Source organism: Mauremys mutica, chromosome 9 (genome assembly GCF_020497125.1).
Source record: "Mauremys mutica isolate MM-2020 ecotype Southern chromosome 9, ASM2049712v1, whole genome shotgun sequence".
In the NCBI taxonomy this organism is placed as follows: domain Eukaryota; kingdom Metazoa; phylum Chordata; order Testudines; family Geoemydidae; genus Mauremys; species Mauremys mutica.
In genome coordinates this window covers 61,662,606-61,680,698 of record NC_059080.1, presented here as the reverse complement: position 1 = coordinate 61,680,698, position 18,093 = coordinate 61,662,606, and the positions used below count along the sequence as shown (strand labels likewise).

Here is an 18,093-nt window from a genome sequence, read left to right as displayed (position 1 = left end):
CTCAATAAGGGTTGAAATGTGTAGTTCTAATTAAATAAATAGCATATTATTGCTTCTGTATATAGCCCTGTGATGGGTGTGTACCCCTCCAGGAGCAGTGGAGGTGAGTCCTCTGAGCAGCCTAGAGTGGCTGCACGGGCTGCAACCAATCAGAGAGGGGTTGCAGGGACCATTCTGGACTTAGCAGGGCTCTTGTAAAAAAAAAAAGGAGCTGCGTGGGCCGAGCCAGGCAGTTGTGGCCTGGGGCTTCAGGGGTAAAGACTGGCTTCCTAGCTGGTAAAAGAGGTGCTAGCACCATGGACAGAGCAGTTGCTGGCAGGGATTAAGGGAGTGGAGGCCCTGAAGTAAGGGTGAAGTAGGTTCTGGACTTGTGGGGAAGCGGCCCAGGGAAATGTGCTGAACAGTTAGAAGGGATGGAGCAAGAGGCTGCCCCTAGGGGGTCCCTGGGTTGGCACCTGGAGTAGTGGACAGATCCTCCCCTCTTAACCACTGAGAGAAATGACTGGGCAAATGGACTGCAATGTACTGACCCCCAGAAGGGGGAGAAACAGACAGTGACGTGACTGAAGGACTGAGTCATGAAGAGCGTGCAGCGGTTCCTGGAGAGACTGCCAGTGGAGACAGAGCGATGGGGTGCAAACTATGGATGTGGGGCATTGTCCTTGAGCAAATACCCACAGCAACTAGGAGAAGGACCCAGTCCAGTGGTGAGTGTTGTGCCTTGTGACAACCCCAAAATATATCTTTTTATTCCAGAACACAATAAAAGGGTTTAGGTTAGGTGAGGAGATATAACTAGTATGGGATGATGAGAAGGCAGCATAATGGCATAGCTGAAGTAGCCATATACCTTAACTGTTCCTTTCCAGACTCTCACTTTTGAGTTCTTTTTATTTTTGAGATAGAATTATTATATGAAAATGGTAATACATTGTCTGGGTTTTAGGTAAACACCACAGTTAGTGTGGAACTCATTGCCACAGGATGTGGTTTGGGTTAAGATATTGGCAAGATTCAAAGAGGGATTGGGCACTTATATGAGTAACAAGACTATCCAGAGTTAAAGGAGCTAATGCTAACAAGAATGGGATTGGAAGAGTGACAAAAACACATTTCAGGTTTTAAATTAATCTCTAACGATTAGGGATTAGGATGAGACCTTCACTGGGGGCAGAGTACCCCATATGTGCCTACAGTGGGGTTTCTCATATCTTCCTCTGAAGCATCTAGTGCCCACCAATGTTGGAGACAGGATAGTGGACTAGATGGACCTGATAACTGTGTTCTAGTAATACATGCTTTCAATCTTAACTATTTTATAAAGCTTTTCTCTTTACTAACAACAAATTGAAAATGCAAATAAATGTTAAGGATTTCCATTCTGTAACATTAAATGGAACTGGGGCAATTATAAACAGAGAACTAATAGGAAATTTAAAACAACTGTGTCTGCTGTAGATCAAACTGAACAAGTGCTCTGAGTTGCTATAATTCCTGTTTCCCGACTGTGCCTGTCTCGGACTAAAAATGACATTGGAATACAGAAATATTGAGGAGTTTGATCTGATTTTTTAATTCAGAAGCTGTTGGATGGGAGAGGCTGCTTACTTGCTGGGGTAGAATAAATTGCATTCCTAGCACTGCATGCCAAACCAAATTCCACATTTTCTGGAATCTGCCCAACACATTCACTGTGGACTATCTTGCAGCATTTTTAATATGCTGCATGCCTTCTTATTTGGTTGTCCTCCCTTTGTCAAAGTTCATTTGTGACAATACTGCGGAAGCAATGATGCACTGTGCTCAATACAAATGCTTATACAGATCAATTAGCAGAACACTTTATTAATGGTCACTGACTTGCGTTTTTTCACACTACTGAGCAGTAATTGAAAATTCCATGTTGCACACAAATGCAAATTTGTTATAGCAGTGACTACCCTTTCCTGCAGATACCATAGCATTTAACAGCACAGCATCTGCTGAAAGAGACCAGTATTTTCTCTTCTGCTACTCTGGAATAAACAAGTATTTTATTTTTAAGTTACTTTCAAATATTTATGCTCCTTTGTCAGGGAGGGTCATTAATTCAAAGGGCTTGTATGGTGCAAAAAGCAAGGCTCAGTTCTTCAAAGTCCACATTCCAAAGTTTGCTAAAGAATTTTTGCAGTAACAAAGTTTTCTGTGAATTAATGGCCTTTTTATTGCATTATAGAAGGGGCATGTGCTAAAGAATATATTCCCCTAACCTATCCTAAGAAGGTCGAATCAATAAGTGCTTTCTGTAAATATCTCTCTGGGAAGCAAAAGCAGGGACATCAGTCATCTCTGTCTGAGGCTAGAATCAAAGGTAGCATTCATGAGCTTCCCTTGGGAATAGGGGAAATACAGTTTGGATGGCATACTTGTTTATGTGAGTTGCTCCCTGATGGGGAATAGTTCTGGAACTGGCAGCACCTGGTGCCTGTCCCAGGGTGGTCCCATTTCTAATGGCCAAGCAATCACTTTTCCACAGACCTAAGCACTGTGTGATGTGCTTTGGAACAAACCGGGTCTCTTTTTTATTACTGACTAGAAATAAAGGTACATTAATAAGAATGCACATGTGGATGCTTTTGCCTTAACAATAGCACTGTTTGGATGGAATTAGAATCCAAAACACAAAAAAAATGGGATGAACCCCTAGGGCAATGCAATAACCGGACAGTTTGTTTCTGAGAGAGAGAATGTTTCTCATTTAATCAATAAAGAAACATTCCCCCATATAGTCATGTAATATCCGTTTATTGAAAAATAAATTGCATTTGTACTTTTACCATCACATCTAATTTAAAGTTTCTTGTTCTTTTTGACAATGTGGGGAAACTGCTTATTTACAACTTAAGAATTCCACTTTGATTTTATGAACTGTCTGCATCTTTATATCTTGTGGGTGTCTTCTACTGTGTTCTTACCTCACGCTCCTTGTGCTAAGGGACAAGGGAATGGCACCTACATGTCTGTCTATGAATAGGTTGGTTGTTAAAGAATATTAGCATCTGAACAGATCTTGATAAGACAGAACAGAGGAAGACTGCATCCTAGATAAACCCAGTTTTCTTCAACTTCTCTGCAGAGGGCTAGGGTTTGAAGGAATGGAATTTTCCCAGGAGAGAGAACAAAAGACATAATTAGTGCCAGCCTTTAAAACCACAGAGGCGGAGCGAGAGGGGAATAAAAATGCACAGGCTTTGGGGGGAAAACATTTTTGCCAGGTGGACCAACTAGAGAGGGAGGAAGTTGACTGCAGATGTCCAAGAGTGACTCCGTGATTTGGAGGAGAAACCATGTACAGAAAAGGAAGGAGCTGGGACTTCTTAGACACTGACCCAAACCCCAAAGAATGCTCAAGACTGATAAAGAAACTGAAGCAGGGGATGGTGTTTAGTTGTGTCTGACTTTACTTGGATCTGTATATCTCTTGTGCTTAGTAAATGTTTTAAGAAACCCCCTGCAAAGCCTACGTTTGATCATGTCAACTATCACATGTCCCTGAAGTGGTAAACTGTAAACCAGAGAGCCCACAAGGTTGGAGCTCTAGAAACGATTGTGCTGGAGAGTCTGGGGGAGCAGGTACTATTCTCAGAGCGTAGGCAGTTGGATGACAGGGTCTCAGATCTCAGAAGGGAGTGTTAGATGGAGAATATGAACCCTGAGAATGTGCCTAGAAAGACAGAGGCAGTGCCTGGACTTGGCTCAAACTCAGTAAAGTGTGGAAGCACACTGGCCCAGTTCTGGGATCTGGACACAGCAACCTGGTGAGCATCCAACAAGGGAAACCTGATGAGGACTGTGACACTCTGGGCTTAAATAGACAAATCATTCTCCACAGGGCTTTTTGCACAGTAAAAACACATAACAAAACTGATATATACAGAACTATCACAGAAAGCATGAATATCTGAGTACCTCCACCAGGAATACAGCCCAAATGCTACAGATGTAAAGAATACACAGGTAAATAGAGTCGTACCTACACTTACAAGATCTGAATTTGGCCACAAGGAATTATATATACACTTAAAAAATAGCTATTTCCTTTTCAGTAGTTTCACAGCTACATTTTTCTTTGCTTTGGGGCTTTTCTTCCCTTTTGTGAAAATGTTGTACCTTTCCAGCTCAAATTGAGGTGACCTCTTTGTTGCTGGCAAATTGGCTACTGTACTTGAAAATTTCAAGCAATTCGGGCAGAGGAATTTTTACAGCCAGAGTGGATACATTTGAATACATAGAGAAATAACTGCATAGCTATTAGAAATAAATGAATTGCAATTATTCAAATTCCTGTATGTTGATTAGTTAATAATGGTCAGGTTGATCCCATAATTTGTGTAATGATCATGCTAATTAGACAGCAGGACTCAATCAAAGGGCAAGGAAAGATAGAACTGTACACAGTATCCTTGTGGGGAGAAAAATAGAGGATCTGGTTCTACTTTTAATTACAATGGTTTTATACTACATTCCATGGAATTCGGGGGAGTTACTTGGATTTATGTCATTGTAAGTGATTAGAGGCTAGCCTGGAATCTCTATAGTATTTCTCTCAGGGCAAAATTCATCCCTGTACAGAGGGCCCACACAGGGCCTATGAATAGGGCTGGTTTAAAAATTTTCTTTTAAACTGTTTTTTGACAGAAAATTGGGATTTTGAGGTACAAGTTTGTGGGGGTTTTGTTGTTGTTGTTATTTTTAAGAAAAAATGCCTTGATTTCTGTGGAAAATTTAGACTTTATCTAAAAAATAATATCTCAAAACAGAAAACTTTCAACCCAAAAAATTAAAAATTTGATTGGTAAATGTCATTGTGGTGCCTTATGGGAGGTATAGTTTGGATACCCCATGCCTTTATTCACCTTTTTTGAGCCAGGCTTCCCAGCTAGACCACATCTCCTATGCAGGGCCGCCCGGGGGGGGGCAAGAGAGGCAATTTGCCCCAGGCCCCTACGAGAGTTTTTCAGGGCCCCTGGAGTGGGGTCCTTCCCTCGCTCCGGGAGCCCCGGAAAACTCTCACGGGTCACGGGCCCCCGGAGCTTCTTCTGCTTCCGGTCTTCGGCGGCGGGGAGTCCTTCCGCTCCGGGGCGGAAGGCCCCCCCGCTGGCGAATTACTGCCGAAGCGGGACCCGCCGCCGACATGCAGCCCGGTCTTCGGTGGTAATTCGGCGGCGGGGGGTCCCCACCGCGGGTCTCCGGGGCACTTTGGCGGTGGGTCCTGGAACGGAAGGGCCCCCGCCGCCGAATTACCGCCGAAGCGGGGGCCCCCTGCCGCTGAAGACCCCAGGCCCCCGGAATCCTCTGGGCGGCCCTGCTCCTATGAGCCCTCATGCTAGATCAATGGTGGATCATAGTGCATCATGGGAAATGTATTCTGGTCAGAGAACCCAGCCCACAGAGGAGAATGAGGCACCTACACGTACAAATTTGCAGCGCTGCAGCAGGGTGTGAAAACACACCCTCTGCAGCGCTGCAAATTGCGGCGCTACAAAGCGCCAGTGTAGTCAAAGCCCCAGCGCTGGGAGCCGCGCTCCCAGCGCTGTCCGTTATTCCCCACAGGGAAGTGGAGTACGGACAGCGCTGGGAGAGTTTTCTCCCAGCGCTGGTGCTTTGATTACACTTAGCGCTTCAAAGCGCTGCCGCGGCAGCGCTTTGAAATGCAAGTGTAGCCAAAGGAAGCACCATGGTAGCATTTCCCAATTGAAAGATTTCAGTCAAAATGTTTTTGGCTTCGGCCGAAAGTTCTTGGTTTATTTATTTATTTTTGGGGGGTCAAAAGTAATTTTCTGCAGGAAAAAAAGTCAGTTTTCTGACCACTTTATCTATGTGTTAACCCAGTCTAAAGGAATGTCCCCCTACCTGCATCTATCATTGGGGGGTTGTTGTTAGCCCCTTAAAAAAAAAGGTAAACCAAGAAGGATCTGTGGGTGTAAACAACCAAGGTGTTTATTAAACCATCAACAGTTCTAAACAAGGTAAACCAGAGGTAAACCAAATTAATAGGAACACAGGTAAAGCAAGGACCACCACACAGGTGATAAAGGTAAGTAAAGAACTGGCAATATGCTGACTGTGACTGAGGATAAGTTCTCTCCTTCACCTAGGACAGGACCTAGGTAACAGGATGAGGATCAATGGACCACTACCATGTCTTGCAGCTCTGAGGACCCTCGCAATGACAGGACAGCTCCGGATCCCATCCAAGTAGGTGGAACCCACAGGTGGGGAGTGGACCTCAATATCAGGCAATGACAGCTCTGCCGCAGCAATGACTTGGCTTGAACTCCCCCTGTGATGTTGCGGGTGTGTGTTTGTCCTCAGTGAAAGAGTGGCAGCTGGTGACACATTCTCTGTATGCAAGTGAGAATTACCCTTCCACAACTAGGTGAATGAGCACGGTGTTCAGCATACTCCACTGAGGCAATCTAGAGAGCTGAGGTGTCTGCTGTGCTTTCCAGCAGCAGCAGCACCCCCAGACTCTGTCACTCAGGGTACGTCCATATTTACGGACGGGTCGACGGGTAGCGTTCGACTTCTCGGAGTTCGAACTATCGCGTCTAATCTAGACGCGATAGTTCGAACTCCGAACGTGCTCCCGTCGACTCCGGAACTCCACCACCGCGAACGGCGGTGGCGGAGTCGACGGGAGCCGCGGACTTCGATCCCGCGGCGTCTGGACAGGTAAGAAGTTCAAACTAAGGTAGTTCGACTTCAGCTACGCTATTCACATAGCGGAAGTCGCGTACCTTAGTTCGACCCCCCACCCTAGTGTAGACCAGGCCTCAGAAGGGCAGCCCCTTCCCTCTGCTCTCCAGGCCCTTATAGGCCCTGCTGTTACTAGGCAGATCACAGGTCACATGATTTGCTTGGTTTCCCATCTTGTGGTAGAAAGGGTGGGAAACTACACCTGAGGAGCGGGGAGAAGGACAGCCAAAATGGATTCCTAGTTGTTGTTTGAGCATTCCAAGATGGCACACCTATGATAATCACAAAAATTTTCCCCTTACATATGAAGCATGTAAATCCCACTTAAATGTTTAAAGGTTTAAGCCACCTTTGAACTCACCCTGATCCCAGGGCTATGCAGCACCAGTTTGGTCTCCAGGCTGAAGCTAGGGCAGCTTTGTGCTAGCAAGCAATGAAGCCTAAAAGGCCACCAAGGATTGTATGGCACAGATTTCCTTGACCACACTACTTTTTCCCCAGCCATGCCCCTTTCAGTGACCACTGGAAGTGCTATAGCAGCTCTATGTCACCCCAAGATCCTCTATGGGCTAGGTAAGCTGGTGTTAGGACAGCTTTGCATCACAGGTCAGTGCAAACTTTCCCTCATGTAATGCAGTTGGGATCCGGCCCAGTAGCATCAACCCTTGATTTGCCCACATGGAACAGAAGTGCCAAGGACCAGTATTAACACTGGCATCCAGCCTTCATAAAGTAATGCCACTTCCATTGTCCACAGGGACTGACTGCAGCTCCCACAGGAGAAGATATTTTCTGTAACATCACAGTAAGCTCCTTGCAGCAAAAGCTGAATGAAACCTTATTCATTTGATGTTCAGCCATTTAGTGTCAACCTGACCTGGTCTTGCAGCTCCATTCTGCCAGTGCACAGACTTGTCTCCTCATGTCACGATTTGGGAGACCAGTTAATGAGGAACCATATATTGGTACTCTGTCTTGAATGTCAATGGGCCATAAAGGTGGGAGATACCAATGGCTGTGTGCTCTGTGCAATCCCCTCTGGCAAAGCCTTTCTAAACCCAGAGGACAAAGCAGAGGCATCTGCCATGCGGGTGGCCATTTTGGAAATACTCAGAATTGCCAGCATTGCACTTCTCACATGCAGATTCTGGGACTGGCAGACAGCCTCCCAGAAATAGACGCATGTGTCCAAAATCCAAACCCCACTTTTTGCATCTGGCCTCTCTTTATAATGGGCCAAACCAAAACTCAAGATCTAAATATCCCATATTTTCAAGGGATTGAAATCCAGACAGTTTTGCAGTTCAGGTTCATCTGTACTTAGAATGCACCGTGCATCAGGAGGTGTTGAATTGGTGTTGGATAACTGTCAGATTCTTATTGTGCACATTTGGACATGGCTTTGAAACATCGTGTGTGGACAGATTGATTGATATTTACTAAACTCACATTAATACCTGGCAACAAATCATAGTTAAGCCTAGCCCAGATGCAGTTAGCTGAGTAGTCGAGCCCTTAGAGATCAGGGCTAAAGCATGGTTTTTAAATTGGATATAACATAGCCTATGTCTACACTAGCATTTCTGTTGGTAAAACTCTTGTTGACCAGGGGTGTGGTAAAAACACCCCCTGACCAACAGAAATTTCACTGACATAAGTGCCAGTGTGGACAGCACTATGTTGGCTGGAGACACTCTCCCACCAACATAGCTTCTGCCACTCGCTGGAGATGGTTTAATTATGCTGACAGGAGAGCTCTCTCCCGCCGGTATAGAATGGCTACACAGGAGACCTTACAGTGGCACAGTGCCACTGTAAGTTCTGTAATGTAGACATAGCCATAGTTTGGCCCCTTCTATGTAGGCCAAATAACATCACAACCCTGTTCAACACCAGAAGACATTGTGGGCCAGATCCCAAGCTATGCCAATATACACCAGCATCATCTCTTCAGCTCTTGCTAATTTTGGTTGTTTTGGATGTGTAGACAGGCTCCACATTGCTTTCATAGCTGTCATCACTGGTAGCATTTTCACACCTAAATAATCTGCATCTGATAAAACAAGAGGCAGTGGTATTTGGAATTCTGGTGGGAAAGCTCTCATGAGATGTTCCCTCCCTTCTGCATCTACATTAAAGACTTAATCAAAGTTTTTTTAAGTTCGGCAATCCTGCACCTCATCCCTACTTAGTTATTCATCGCAGCAATGTCCCAAGGTGAAGTTAAGTCAATAATCTGAAAAACTGGCCACATAGCACTTTCAAACCCTTTTGAGTAAGATGTATTTCCATGTTCATATTACAGGTAAATGTGTCATAGCAATAATATTACTGCTTTGTAATATATTCCAATATGTTGTTTTTCAGATTGATTGAATGCTCCAGGTGCACTCTAGCTATTAAGCAATCAGCAGCTGTTCATTGTTTTCATGCCTCAAGACAATAGAGATCATCCTTTAAATATAAGACTTAGCATCAAAGATGTAATTACGGTATCAAAGAGTGGACAGAATTTAGCAGCATGAACAAAAGTTTTCAAATACTCCAGCATCTCTTTTCCCCTTGATTCATGAACCTAGGTTCCTTCAATGCCAGTGGGAGTTGTTCGTCTCCACTGATAGCTCCATCTTTATACAGCAGCCAGCTACAATAAAATTGACCATAAAATGACTGGTAAAAAGAGAACACATAAAATGGCTTATATCTCAGAGGTCTGAGGAGGCAGTAGGTGTACTTAATATCAGCAATAGCACACTTCAGAGGAAAATGTATCCGTGAATGTGCCATGCATCAGTTTCAATATTGTGAGCCCTGGAGGCAAAATCTTGATTAGCCCAATGTTTACTCTTGTTGAATAGCACCTTGCTCCACTGGACTCAATGCGAGTACTCAGGCAGTCAAGGTGGCAGAATTGGGGCCTGCGTTATCAGCACGTGGGAAGTGCTAGAATGGCATTCTAAAGCAGACTCCTAAAAGGGGTTATGGCTCTTATAAAATCAAATGTAGTGTTCTAGGGTGGTATTTGCAAAAGTGCCTAGATGATTTAGGAGCACAAGCCTCATGGAGTTCAGTGCAGTAAGGACCATAGGGAACATAAATGGGGATCTGTCTTTCCTTTCTGTAGAACTTGTGTTCCTAAATAACTTAAGCACTTTTGTAAATCCCACCCCTTAACCTTTAAACATTTTTCTTTTTTAAATACATGTAGATGATGTTGAGACGGTTATTAATGAATTAATGAAATGGTAAAAAGCCCCTATTAATGCAGAGTTAAATTTGGCCAGGGGTATCCTTGTGCCCTTCCAAAATGTTGACTTCAGCAAAACTCAAACTTGTGAAAACAAGGAAATACAGAGCTAAGGCACATGCCCACACAACCTTAACTCTTCCCCCCTGGAGCTGGCAATAACCACTGGGAATTAATAAAGTGAATGCAGCTGGAGTTCATGCAGATAAGTATAGCTGTATTGGATGGTGGAGGAATAAGTTGGAGCACTTGGAAGGCCTGCAGTGAGATACCAGGTGGCCCTCTTGGTGTGTGTGTGAGCCTGTCCTCCTGACTCCTGTGTGTATGATCAAAGGAACAAGGTGCATGTGACTGTTGGGAGATCCAGTATGCCTCATGTCAGTGCTGCATTGCATAGGCTGAGTACAGGCCCTTTTGCCACAGGGATTGTCAACAGCTAGGTGGGAGGTGAATGTCATCTGTGAGTTTAATGAAGGGTAAGTGAAAGTATAATGCGAGTTGACATCATACACGTAAGGATGAAGGTTTTATAAAAGGGGAGGACAGGGTTGTAAAATTCAGCAGATGTGGTATGTTCCGTGTGGCACTTAGGGATCTGGGGCAAAAGATCAGTACTTGGTCCTGCTAGTGAAGGCAGGGAGCTGGATTTGATGACCTTTAGGGGTCCCTTCAAGTTCTATGAGATTTGAAGGGGTCAACAAACATGTGGACAAGGGAGATCCAGTGGACATAGTGTACTTAGATTTCCAGAAAGCCTTTGACAAGGTCCCTCACCAAAGGCTCTTATGTAAATTAAGCTGTCATGGGATAAAAGGGAAGGTCCTTTCATGGATTGAGAACTGGTTAAAAGACAGGGAACAAAGGGTAGGAATTAATGGTAAATTCTCAGAATGGAGAGGGGTAACTAGTAGTGTTCCCCAAGGGTCAGTCCTAGGACCAATCCTATTCAATTTATTCATAAATGATCTGGAGAAAGGGATAAACAGTGAGGTGGCAAAGTTTGCAGATGATACTAAACTACTCAAGATAGTTAAGACCAAAGCAGATTGTGAAGAACTTCAAAAAGATCTCACAAAACTAAGTGATTGGGCAACAAAATGGCAAATGAAATTTAATGTGGATAAATGTAAAGTAATGCACATTGGAAAAAATAACCCTAACTATACATACAATATGATGGGGGCTAATTTAGCTACAACGAGTCAGGAAAAAGATCTCGGCGTCATCGTGGATAGTTCTCTGAAGATGTCCACGCAGTGTGCAGAGGCGGTCAAAAAAGCAAACAGGATGTTAGGAATCATTAAAAAGGGGATAGAGAATAAGACTGAGAATATATTATTGCCCTTATATAAATCCATGGTACGCCCACATCTCGAATACTGTGTACAGATGTGGTCTCCTCACCTCAAAAAAGATATTCTAGCACTAGAAAAGGTTCAGAAAAGGGCAACTAAAATGATTAGGGGTTTGGAGAGGGTCCCATATGAGGAAAGATTAAAGAGGCTAGGACTCTTCAGCCTGGAAAAGAGGAGACTAAGGGGGGATATGATAGAGGTATATAAAATCATGAGTGATGTTGAGAAAGTGGATAAGGAAAAGTTATTTACTTATTCCCATAATACAAGAACTAGGGGTCACCAAATGAAATTAATAGGCAGCAGGTTTAAAACAAATAAAAGGAAGTTCTTCTTCACGCAGCGCACAGTCAACTTGTGGAACTCCTTACCTGAGGAGGTTGTGAAGGCTAGGACTATAACAGTGTTTAAAAGAGAACAGGATAAATTCATGGTGGTGAAGTCCATAAATGGCTATTAGCCAGGATGGGTAAAGAATGGTGTCCCTAGCCTCTGTTCGTCAGAGGATGGAGATGGATGGCAGGAGAGAGATCACTTGATCATTGCCTGTTAGGTTCACTCTCTCTGGGGCACCTGGCATTGGTCACTGTCGGTAGACAGATACTGGGCTAGATGGACCTTTGGTCTGACCTGGTACGGCTGTTCTTATGTTCTTAGTGGGGAGGGATAGCTCAGTGGTTTGAGCATTGGCCTACTAAATCCAGAGCTATGAGTTCAATCCTGGGGGGGCATTTAGGGAACTGGGGTAAAAATCTGTCTGGGGATTAGTCCTGCTTCAAGCAGGGGTTTGGACTAGATGGCCTCCTGAGGTCCCTTCTAATCCTAATATTCTATAGTACAGACAGCACATGGCCACTGAAGAATTTGTCTTCCACCCATCTGAATAACTAGTTTTCCCCCTTCATGTTCTCTCAGTAGTGCTTTACACTTTTGTTGTTGTTCTGTTTGGTTAGATGGATGAGGTCTGTGCAGGAGATGGAACTTTCCTAATTGAATAAGTTGTTTCCAAGAGGCTATACAGATCAGCATTTTTGCAGTTGAAAACCAAGGTTGTTGATCACCCTGTTCAGTCAATTTGTCTTCATTGAAAGGGAACTAGCTCCCTCTGCTGTCTGTGTCTGGCACACATTCTTACTCTTTCCCTGTCGTCAAGGTAACATTCTCTCAACACTTAAGAACGGAGAAACAAACCGACAATTCTGTTTGCCTAAAACCTGTATCTGATGGGAAGAAGCTATTGGAAGTGGGAAAGGGGCCATTATCTCAAAATATATTTTTTTCCCTTTAAAACTGACGCTTCTGTTTGGCCAGCAGAAGGAAAAAGATTGGCGCTGATGGTTTTCTTTATCTCAAAGCTACATTAACATACCCTCATGGTCATACAGGATGCTGCAGACTGGAATTCAGAACAGTTTTTTCTTCCTGAGATAGGGCACATCTTTATCTTTGTCTTCACTGCAGTGTTAACTCAAGTTATCTAAACTGAGTTAACTCCTCTCAAGTTGCCCTAGCTCAAGTGAGAGCAATCACTGAAAAATAACACTCAATCTGCAAAGCATGATTGTGTCAGCAGCACAGGGCTTGTCTTCACTGCTAAAAAAGGTGAGTGGTTTTTTTTTTTAAACCTCAGGTGACTCATTCCTGTGAGCTATTGCAAGGGAAAAACACAGTGAAGACAGGCACTGCAGTTTTGCCACAAGTGACGTTTGAGGTCAGCCTCTACCTTGGCACATCTACCTATGGCAAGACTACAGTGCCTGGTCTTCATGTTGTGGTTTCATATTTCTTTTTTTAAGCAATGAAGACAAGCTCTGAGTGGTCATGTTAGCAGCAGACCAGCTGTGCCAACTCAAGAATTGGCCTGTATCCCTTGTCTGGCCAGCCAGCTTGAGCTAAAAGCACCATGATGCTCAGGTTAAGGGTTTCTGTGTGTGTGGACAGAACTCAAGTTAGGAGCAACACTCAAGTTATAACTCGAGTTAACTCTGCAGTGAAGACAAACCCAGTCATCCTGTGCCTGTAACATATAATTCATATCTGCATTCTCTGAAACTGACCATGCACCACTGAAGTTACTGGGAGCTTTTGCCTTTGAGTTCAGTGGATGAAGACTCAAACCCACTGGGTAGGAAGGAGAAAGTGGGCACATTTTTATGTATTGAAGAGGCTGCAGGAGAGAGGAAAGGAGCTCTGTGGTCCCTCTTTTGGCCACAGAGCAGTAAGACTAGCAGGGTCACAGAGAAGGCCCAGGGAGATAGTTGGCCTTGAGATCTTCTCCTGAGTAATGTCTGGCAAGAAGCCAGGAGCAACATGGAACAGCCCACTGAGGTGGAGCAGGCTCTGTTTGATGAACCCTGATTAAAGGGCAGGATCCGGACTTCTATGGAGAGAGTCCTGGGAAGTGTTCAACTGAGGAATAGAGCATGGGAAACTTAAGAGGAAGGGCAGAAGTTGGTTTAAGTTTGTACTTTTTGTTTGGGAATTTGTTGAGGGATTCCAGATGAGACCTGAAGGATGGGGGCAGGGGAATTAGAGGTTGTGGGAAGGGAGCCTGAAAAAAGGCTACAGTAGAAAGAAATCTAAGGAGGCAGCAGCAGCAAGGAGATGGAAAGAGCAGGCCTTGGCTGCTGCTTATAGGGTTGGTGGACTGGAACTTTGTGTAGCAGGTGGGCCTGGATTCCCCTACCAGCCACTGACACAAAGGGAAGCCTCCTGACATAAAGGGATGAGGAAGATTTAAAGCCCCAAGGGAAAAGGGTATAAGGACCTTGAGTTGGAGCAGAAAAGCAGGTGTTAGGACACTGGATTTGTTGGACTTTGTTACCCAAAAAGGACAGAACTAAAATGTGACTGGCTGGTGGGCTACGTTGTGGTAAGACCCCACCACAGGACCAGAGTGACCAACCACAGGAGGTGCTAGAGAGGAAAGAGCTGCTACACCATCCCCAGGCATGCCAGCAGTGAGTTCACTTTTCTACAGGGAGCACATTTAATATAAACTCTTTAAAACATTTTCAATGGGCTGCCCATATTTCTCTGATATAGGCACTGTAGGGGAAGTCTAATGGATAGCAGGTCTTAAATGTGAGTGGGAACATGTCTCTGGAGGACTAGCTCAGAGCAGATGGAGTGTTAAGAAACTGAAATATCTGAAGAGGAAGAATTGTCAAGTCATTAGGGCGCTAGTCTGGGACTTAGAGTTTCAAATCTCTGCTCCACCACAGACCTCTTGTGTGATGTTGAGAGAATCACTTAGTTTTTCTGGGCTTTAGTTCCCCATTTGTAAAATAGGGATAATACTTCCCTACCTCAGGGTGTTGTGAGGCTAAATACACTAAAGGTGTGCAACTGCTACAGTAAAGAGGGTCCTATAAATACCTAGCACAGATACACATAAATGCTTACCTTGATATTATCAAGAAAAATAAAATCAGGCTGTGATCTAAGCAGAAGAATAAGTTGCATACTATATAAATGACCTGATCCTGAAATCAACAGCCAAACTTTCAATGGCTTCCCTTAACTCTGCACTAGGTGGTTTTGCTGGTAAATTAGAAGTAAGATTGTCTTTGCATGTACACACAACATTTCTATATCAGAACAAGCCCAGTGCACTTCCTTGTAAAACTTATTTCAGTTGAGAAACTGGGATAAGCTGCATCTACACTAGGAGGGCCTGCAAGTGCAGCTATACAGTACCAGAAAACCTTTTCTAGTGTAGGACTGGCTTTCAATAGGAGCAGGAGAAGTCCCTATTAAGTGTGTAATTTGCATACAGAAGCTACTTCCTACATTCAAACTGAAGCTCAAAGCTACATTCAGAATGTTAATCACCAACTGCTTTCATATTCATGGTGGGCTAGGTGTCTTTGAAAGAGTGGGAATCAGAAATCCTTATTAATTAGAATGGCAGGCTTAAAAAAAACCCTGGAATTCCCAGGTTACCTACCAAGACATGCTTTAGGCAACAAGATTGTTCTAAAGATGTGTTTCTATCACAGAGAAAAGATGGCAAGCAACTTACCTAGGTCTTTCTTCACCTAAGGAGCTGGAGAAGATCTGAGGAGTGGTCATGAACATGTTAGAAGAAGATGGATGGTCTTGTGGCTACAGCCCTACAGTGGCACTTGAAAAACTTGACTTGAATTCCTGCTTCTGCCACAGACTTCTTGTGTGATCTGGGAAAAGTACCTATGGCCCTGATACAGCTACACATGTTGCACTTAAGTCCTGTTGATTTTGATGAGACTTCAGCACATCCATAAATGCTTCGCTGAATCAAGGCCTGTATCACTGGGACTTCTTCATGAGAATGAAGGCAAAATACAGCCACCAAAGGCAGGTTCAAAGTAAGAGGAAAGAGTATTTCCTATGCTGTTCAATAGCATCCAGGTTTCCTGTTGTAAGCTTTTGTAGGTAACTGCCCAGTTAGTCTAGTAAAAGACACAGGCTATAAAGTAAGCACGGGTATCTGTGTAAACTACAATTATCCCTGCAATCTCTCACACAAAGCCCCCTGAATTTGGTAAGAATCTTTCCATTAACTTCAATGGGCTTGGAATCAGGCCTTTAGACTAAAATTACTTGTGGTGCCATTTTTATTTTGCATCTGCTGTTTAGAATTTTAAGGAGTGTTCATGGTGAGCCTCTTTCCTCATTGCTGGGATGAGATGGTCAGAATTTCCCTCTCTTGTTGCCTTCTTGCTTGTTCTTTGGCCATTGTATGAGGCTTTCCCACTCCACACCTAGCGCTGGGCAGCTCTAACCGGGGAAACTTTGTCTCCAATTTCCTTTGGCATCAAATGTTAAAAAAATAAGGGACTTCAAATTCTGACACAAAAGGCCAAGATTTGTAGACAATAGGCTGGATTCACTCTTGCCTCTGCATGGGCAGTTGTGCTGAAGAAGGCGTACACAAAGGCCAGGTACTACAACTGGCCTCCCCTGTGGGTTCTGCCAGGGAGAGCAGTTTAATGTTCTAGACACAGATGGGGGATGCACTGGCCCCATTCTTTCCTCACCTGACCCCATCATTTTCTGTCTTGGGAGCCTTCTCCCCACAATCACACAGTGTGGCACTGTCCCCCCCTCTAGTCGTGGCTGCACCACCTACAGAGATTGAAGCCATGACAGCCTTTGCTAGCCTCATTGGGTCCTTCAGTTCAGGCAGTGGGGGCTTGTGCTTTAAGATCCAGAGCTCTCAGGTTCAATCCCAGCAGCTGATGACCTGTCTAGGAGCACAGCATTACATGCGCAATTGTGCAGCTGTACCTCCACTCTGTGCACCACCCAGGAATTACATCTACCACGTAAATGTCTTGTGATGCTGGCTACAACAGTGCCATGTGAACACCTGTTCTCATTTTCAGGTGACAATGCAAACAAGAAGCAGGCAGCATTATCTCCTGCAAATGTAAACAAACTTGTTTGCCTGAGTGACTGACTGAACAAGCAGTAGGACTGAATGGACTTCAGGCTCTAAAGTTTTACATTGTTTTGTTTTTGAATGCAGTTATTTTTTTGTATATAATTCTACATTTGTAAGTTCAACTTTCATGATAGAGATTGCATTACAGTACTTGTATGAGGTGAAGTGAAAAATACTATTTCTTTTTTTATAGCACAAATATTTGTAATAAAAATAAATATAAAGTGAGCACTGTACATTTCGTGTTCTGTGTTGTAATTGAAATCAATACATTTGAAAATATAGAAAATATCCAAAAATATTTAAATAAATGGCATTCTATTGTTTAACAATGAGATTAATCGCAATTAATTTTTTTAATTGCTTGACAGCCCTATTTAAGATCAATCAGTAGATGGGGACTGTCCTGCCAAAATGTCAGTCTCCAAACATATTGCTCTGTTGCTAAGTAGTTGATATATGCTTCATCACCAAATCATTCTTAGGACTGGATAAATACAGTTTTAATCACACAGTGGGAAGGAAAAGAATATGAGAAGTCTGCACTGTTATCTGTAACCCAGTGGGAAGAAGGAACACTTCTGGCTAAGGTCTCTGGGCCAGTCCCTCTATGAGACTTGTCTAATAATCTTGAATGTCCATCAAGTCCTTTACTAACAGATTGTTTTCTAAATGATAATTCCTCCCCACTGGAAACTACATAGTTCTCAATGGACGTTCCCCATAGAAGGTGAAAGGTTGAACTGATGATACTGGGATTTGAACCTTAGCTCCATAGAGAATGGGGACCAAAATCTCTGCTGGTGTTAACTGGCACATCTCTTTGAACTTCATCAACTTCCACTTGCAGAAAATTTTGACCCCAGGTTTTTCAAACCTTCTATTTAGACTATTAAACCATCTTCTTTGGCTTAATTCCAGTTTCTAATTGCGAATAGTAGTTTACTACTCCCCCTGAACAATGCATCAGAAAATTCTTCACCCTTATCAAAAATGTACTCACTTATCCCAGTTTGTTTATTAACTTGGCTGTGGCTTAGAGGCAAAGATCCATGCTTTCCCTTCCAACACAGTGTCATTTCTTTCCTCACTGTGTGAATTGCACGTACAGGAGATAACAGAAGTCCCACAACACATTCTGAAAGCTTAAGACAGCACAATTTCTAATCGCTTTGAAACTGACATAGAAACATAAGCCCAACATGCATAATCAACTACAGGCCTAATCAAAACACTGTAAACATGATTTACTATTCCTATCAAGCACCTCCCTCCCATGCTCCTTTATAGCCAGCAATATTTCTTAACAAACAACTCCCATTTCT

The 18,093-nt window shown here is 43.6% G+C and overlaps 1 long non-coding RNA gene across 2 annotated transcripts; it reads left to right on the top strand.

Annotated features, from left to right (window-relative positions):
• Nucleotides 1–172: 172 nt before the first annotated feature.
• Nucleotides 173–16,722, top strand: LOC123377878. 2 transcript variants are annotated; one of them, XR_006582374.1, is made up of 3 exons: nucleotides 173–707; nucleotides 6,138–6,237; nucleotides 15,386–16,722. It is a non-coding gene; the product is annotated as an uncharacterized LOC123377878 (long non-coding RNA). The 2 variants fall into 2 exon arrangements; XR_006582373.1 differs by having other exon boundaries at nucleotides 15,342–16,722.
• Nucleotides 16,723–18,093: the final 1,371 nt, after the last annotated feature.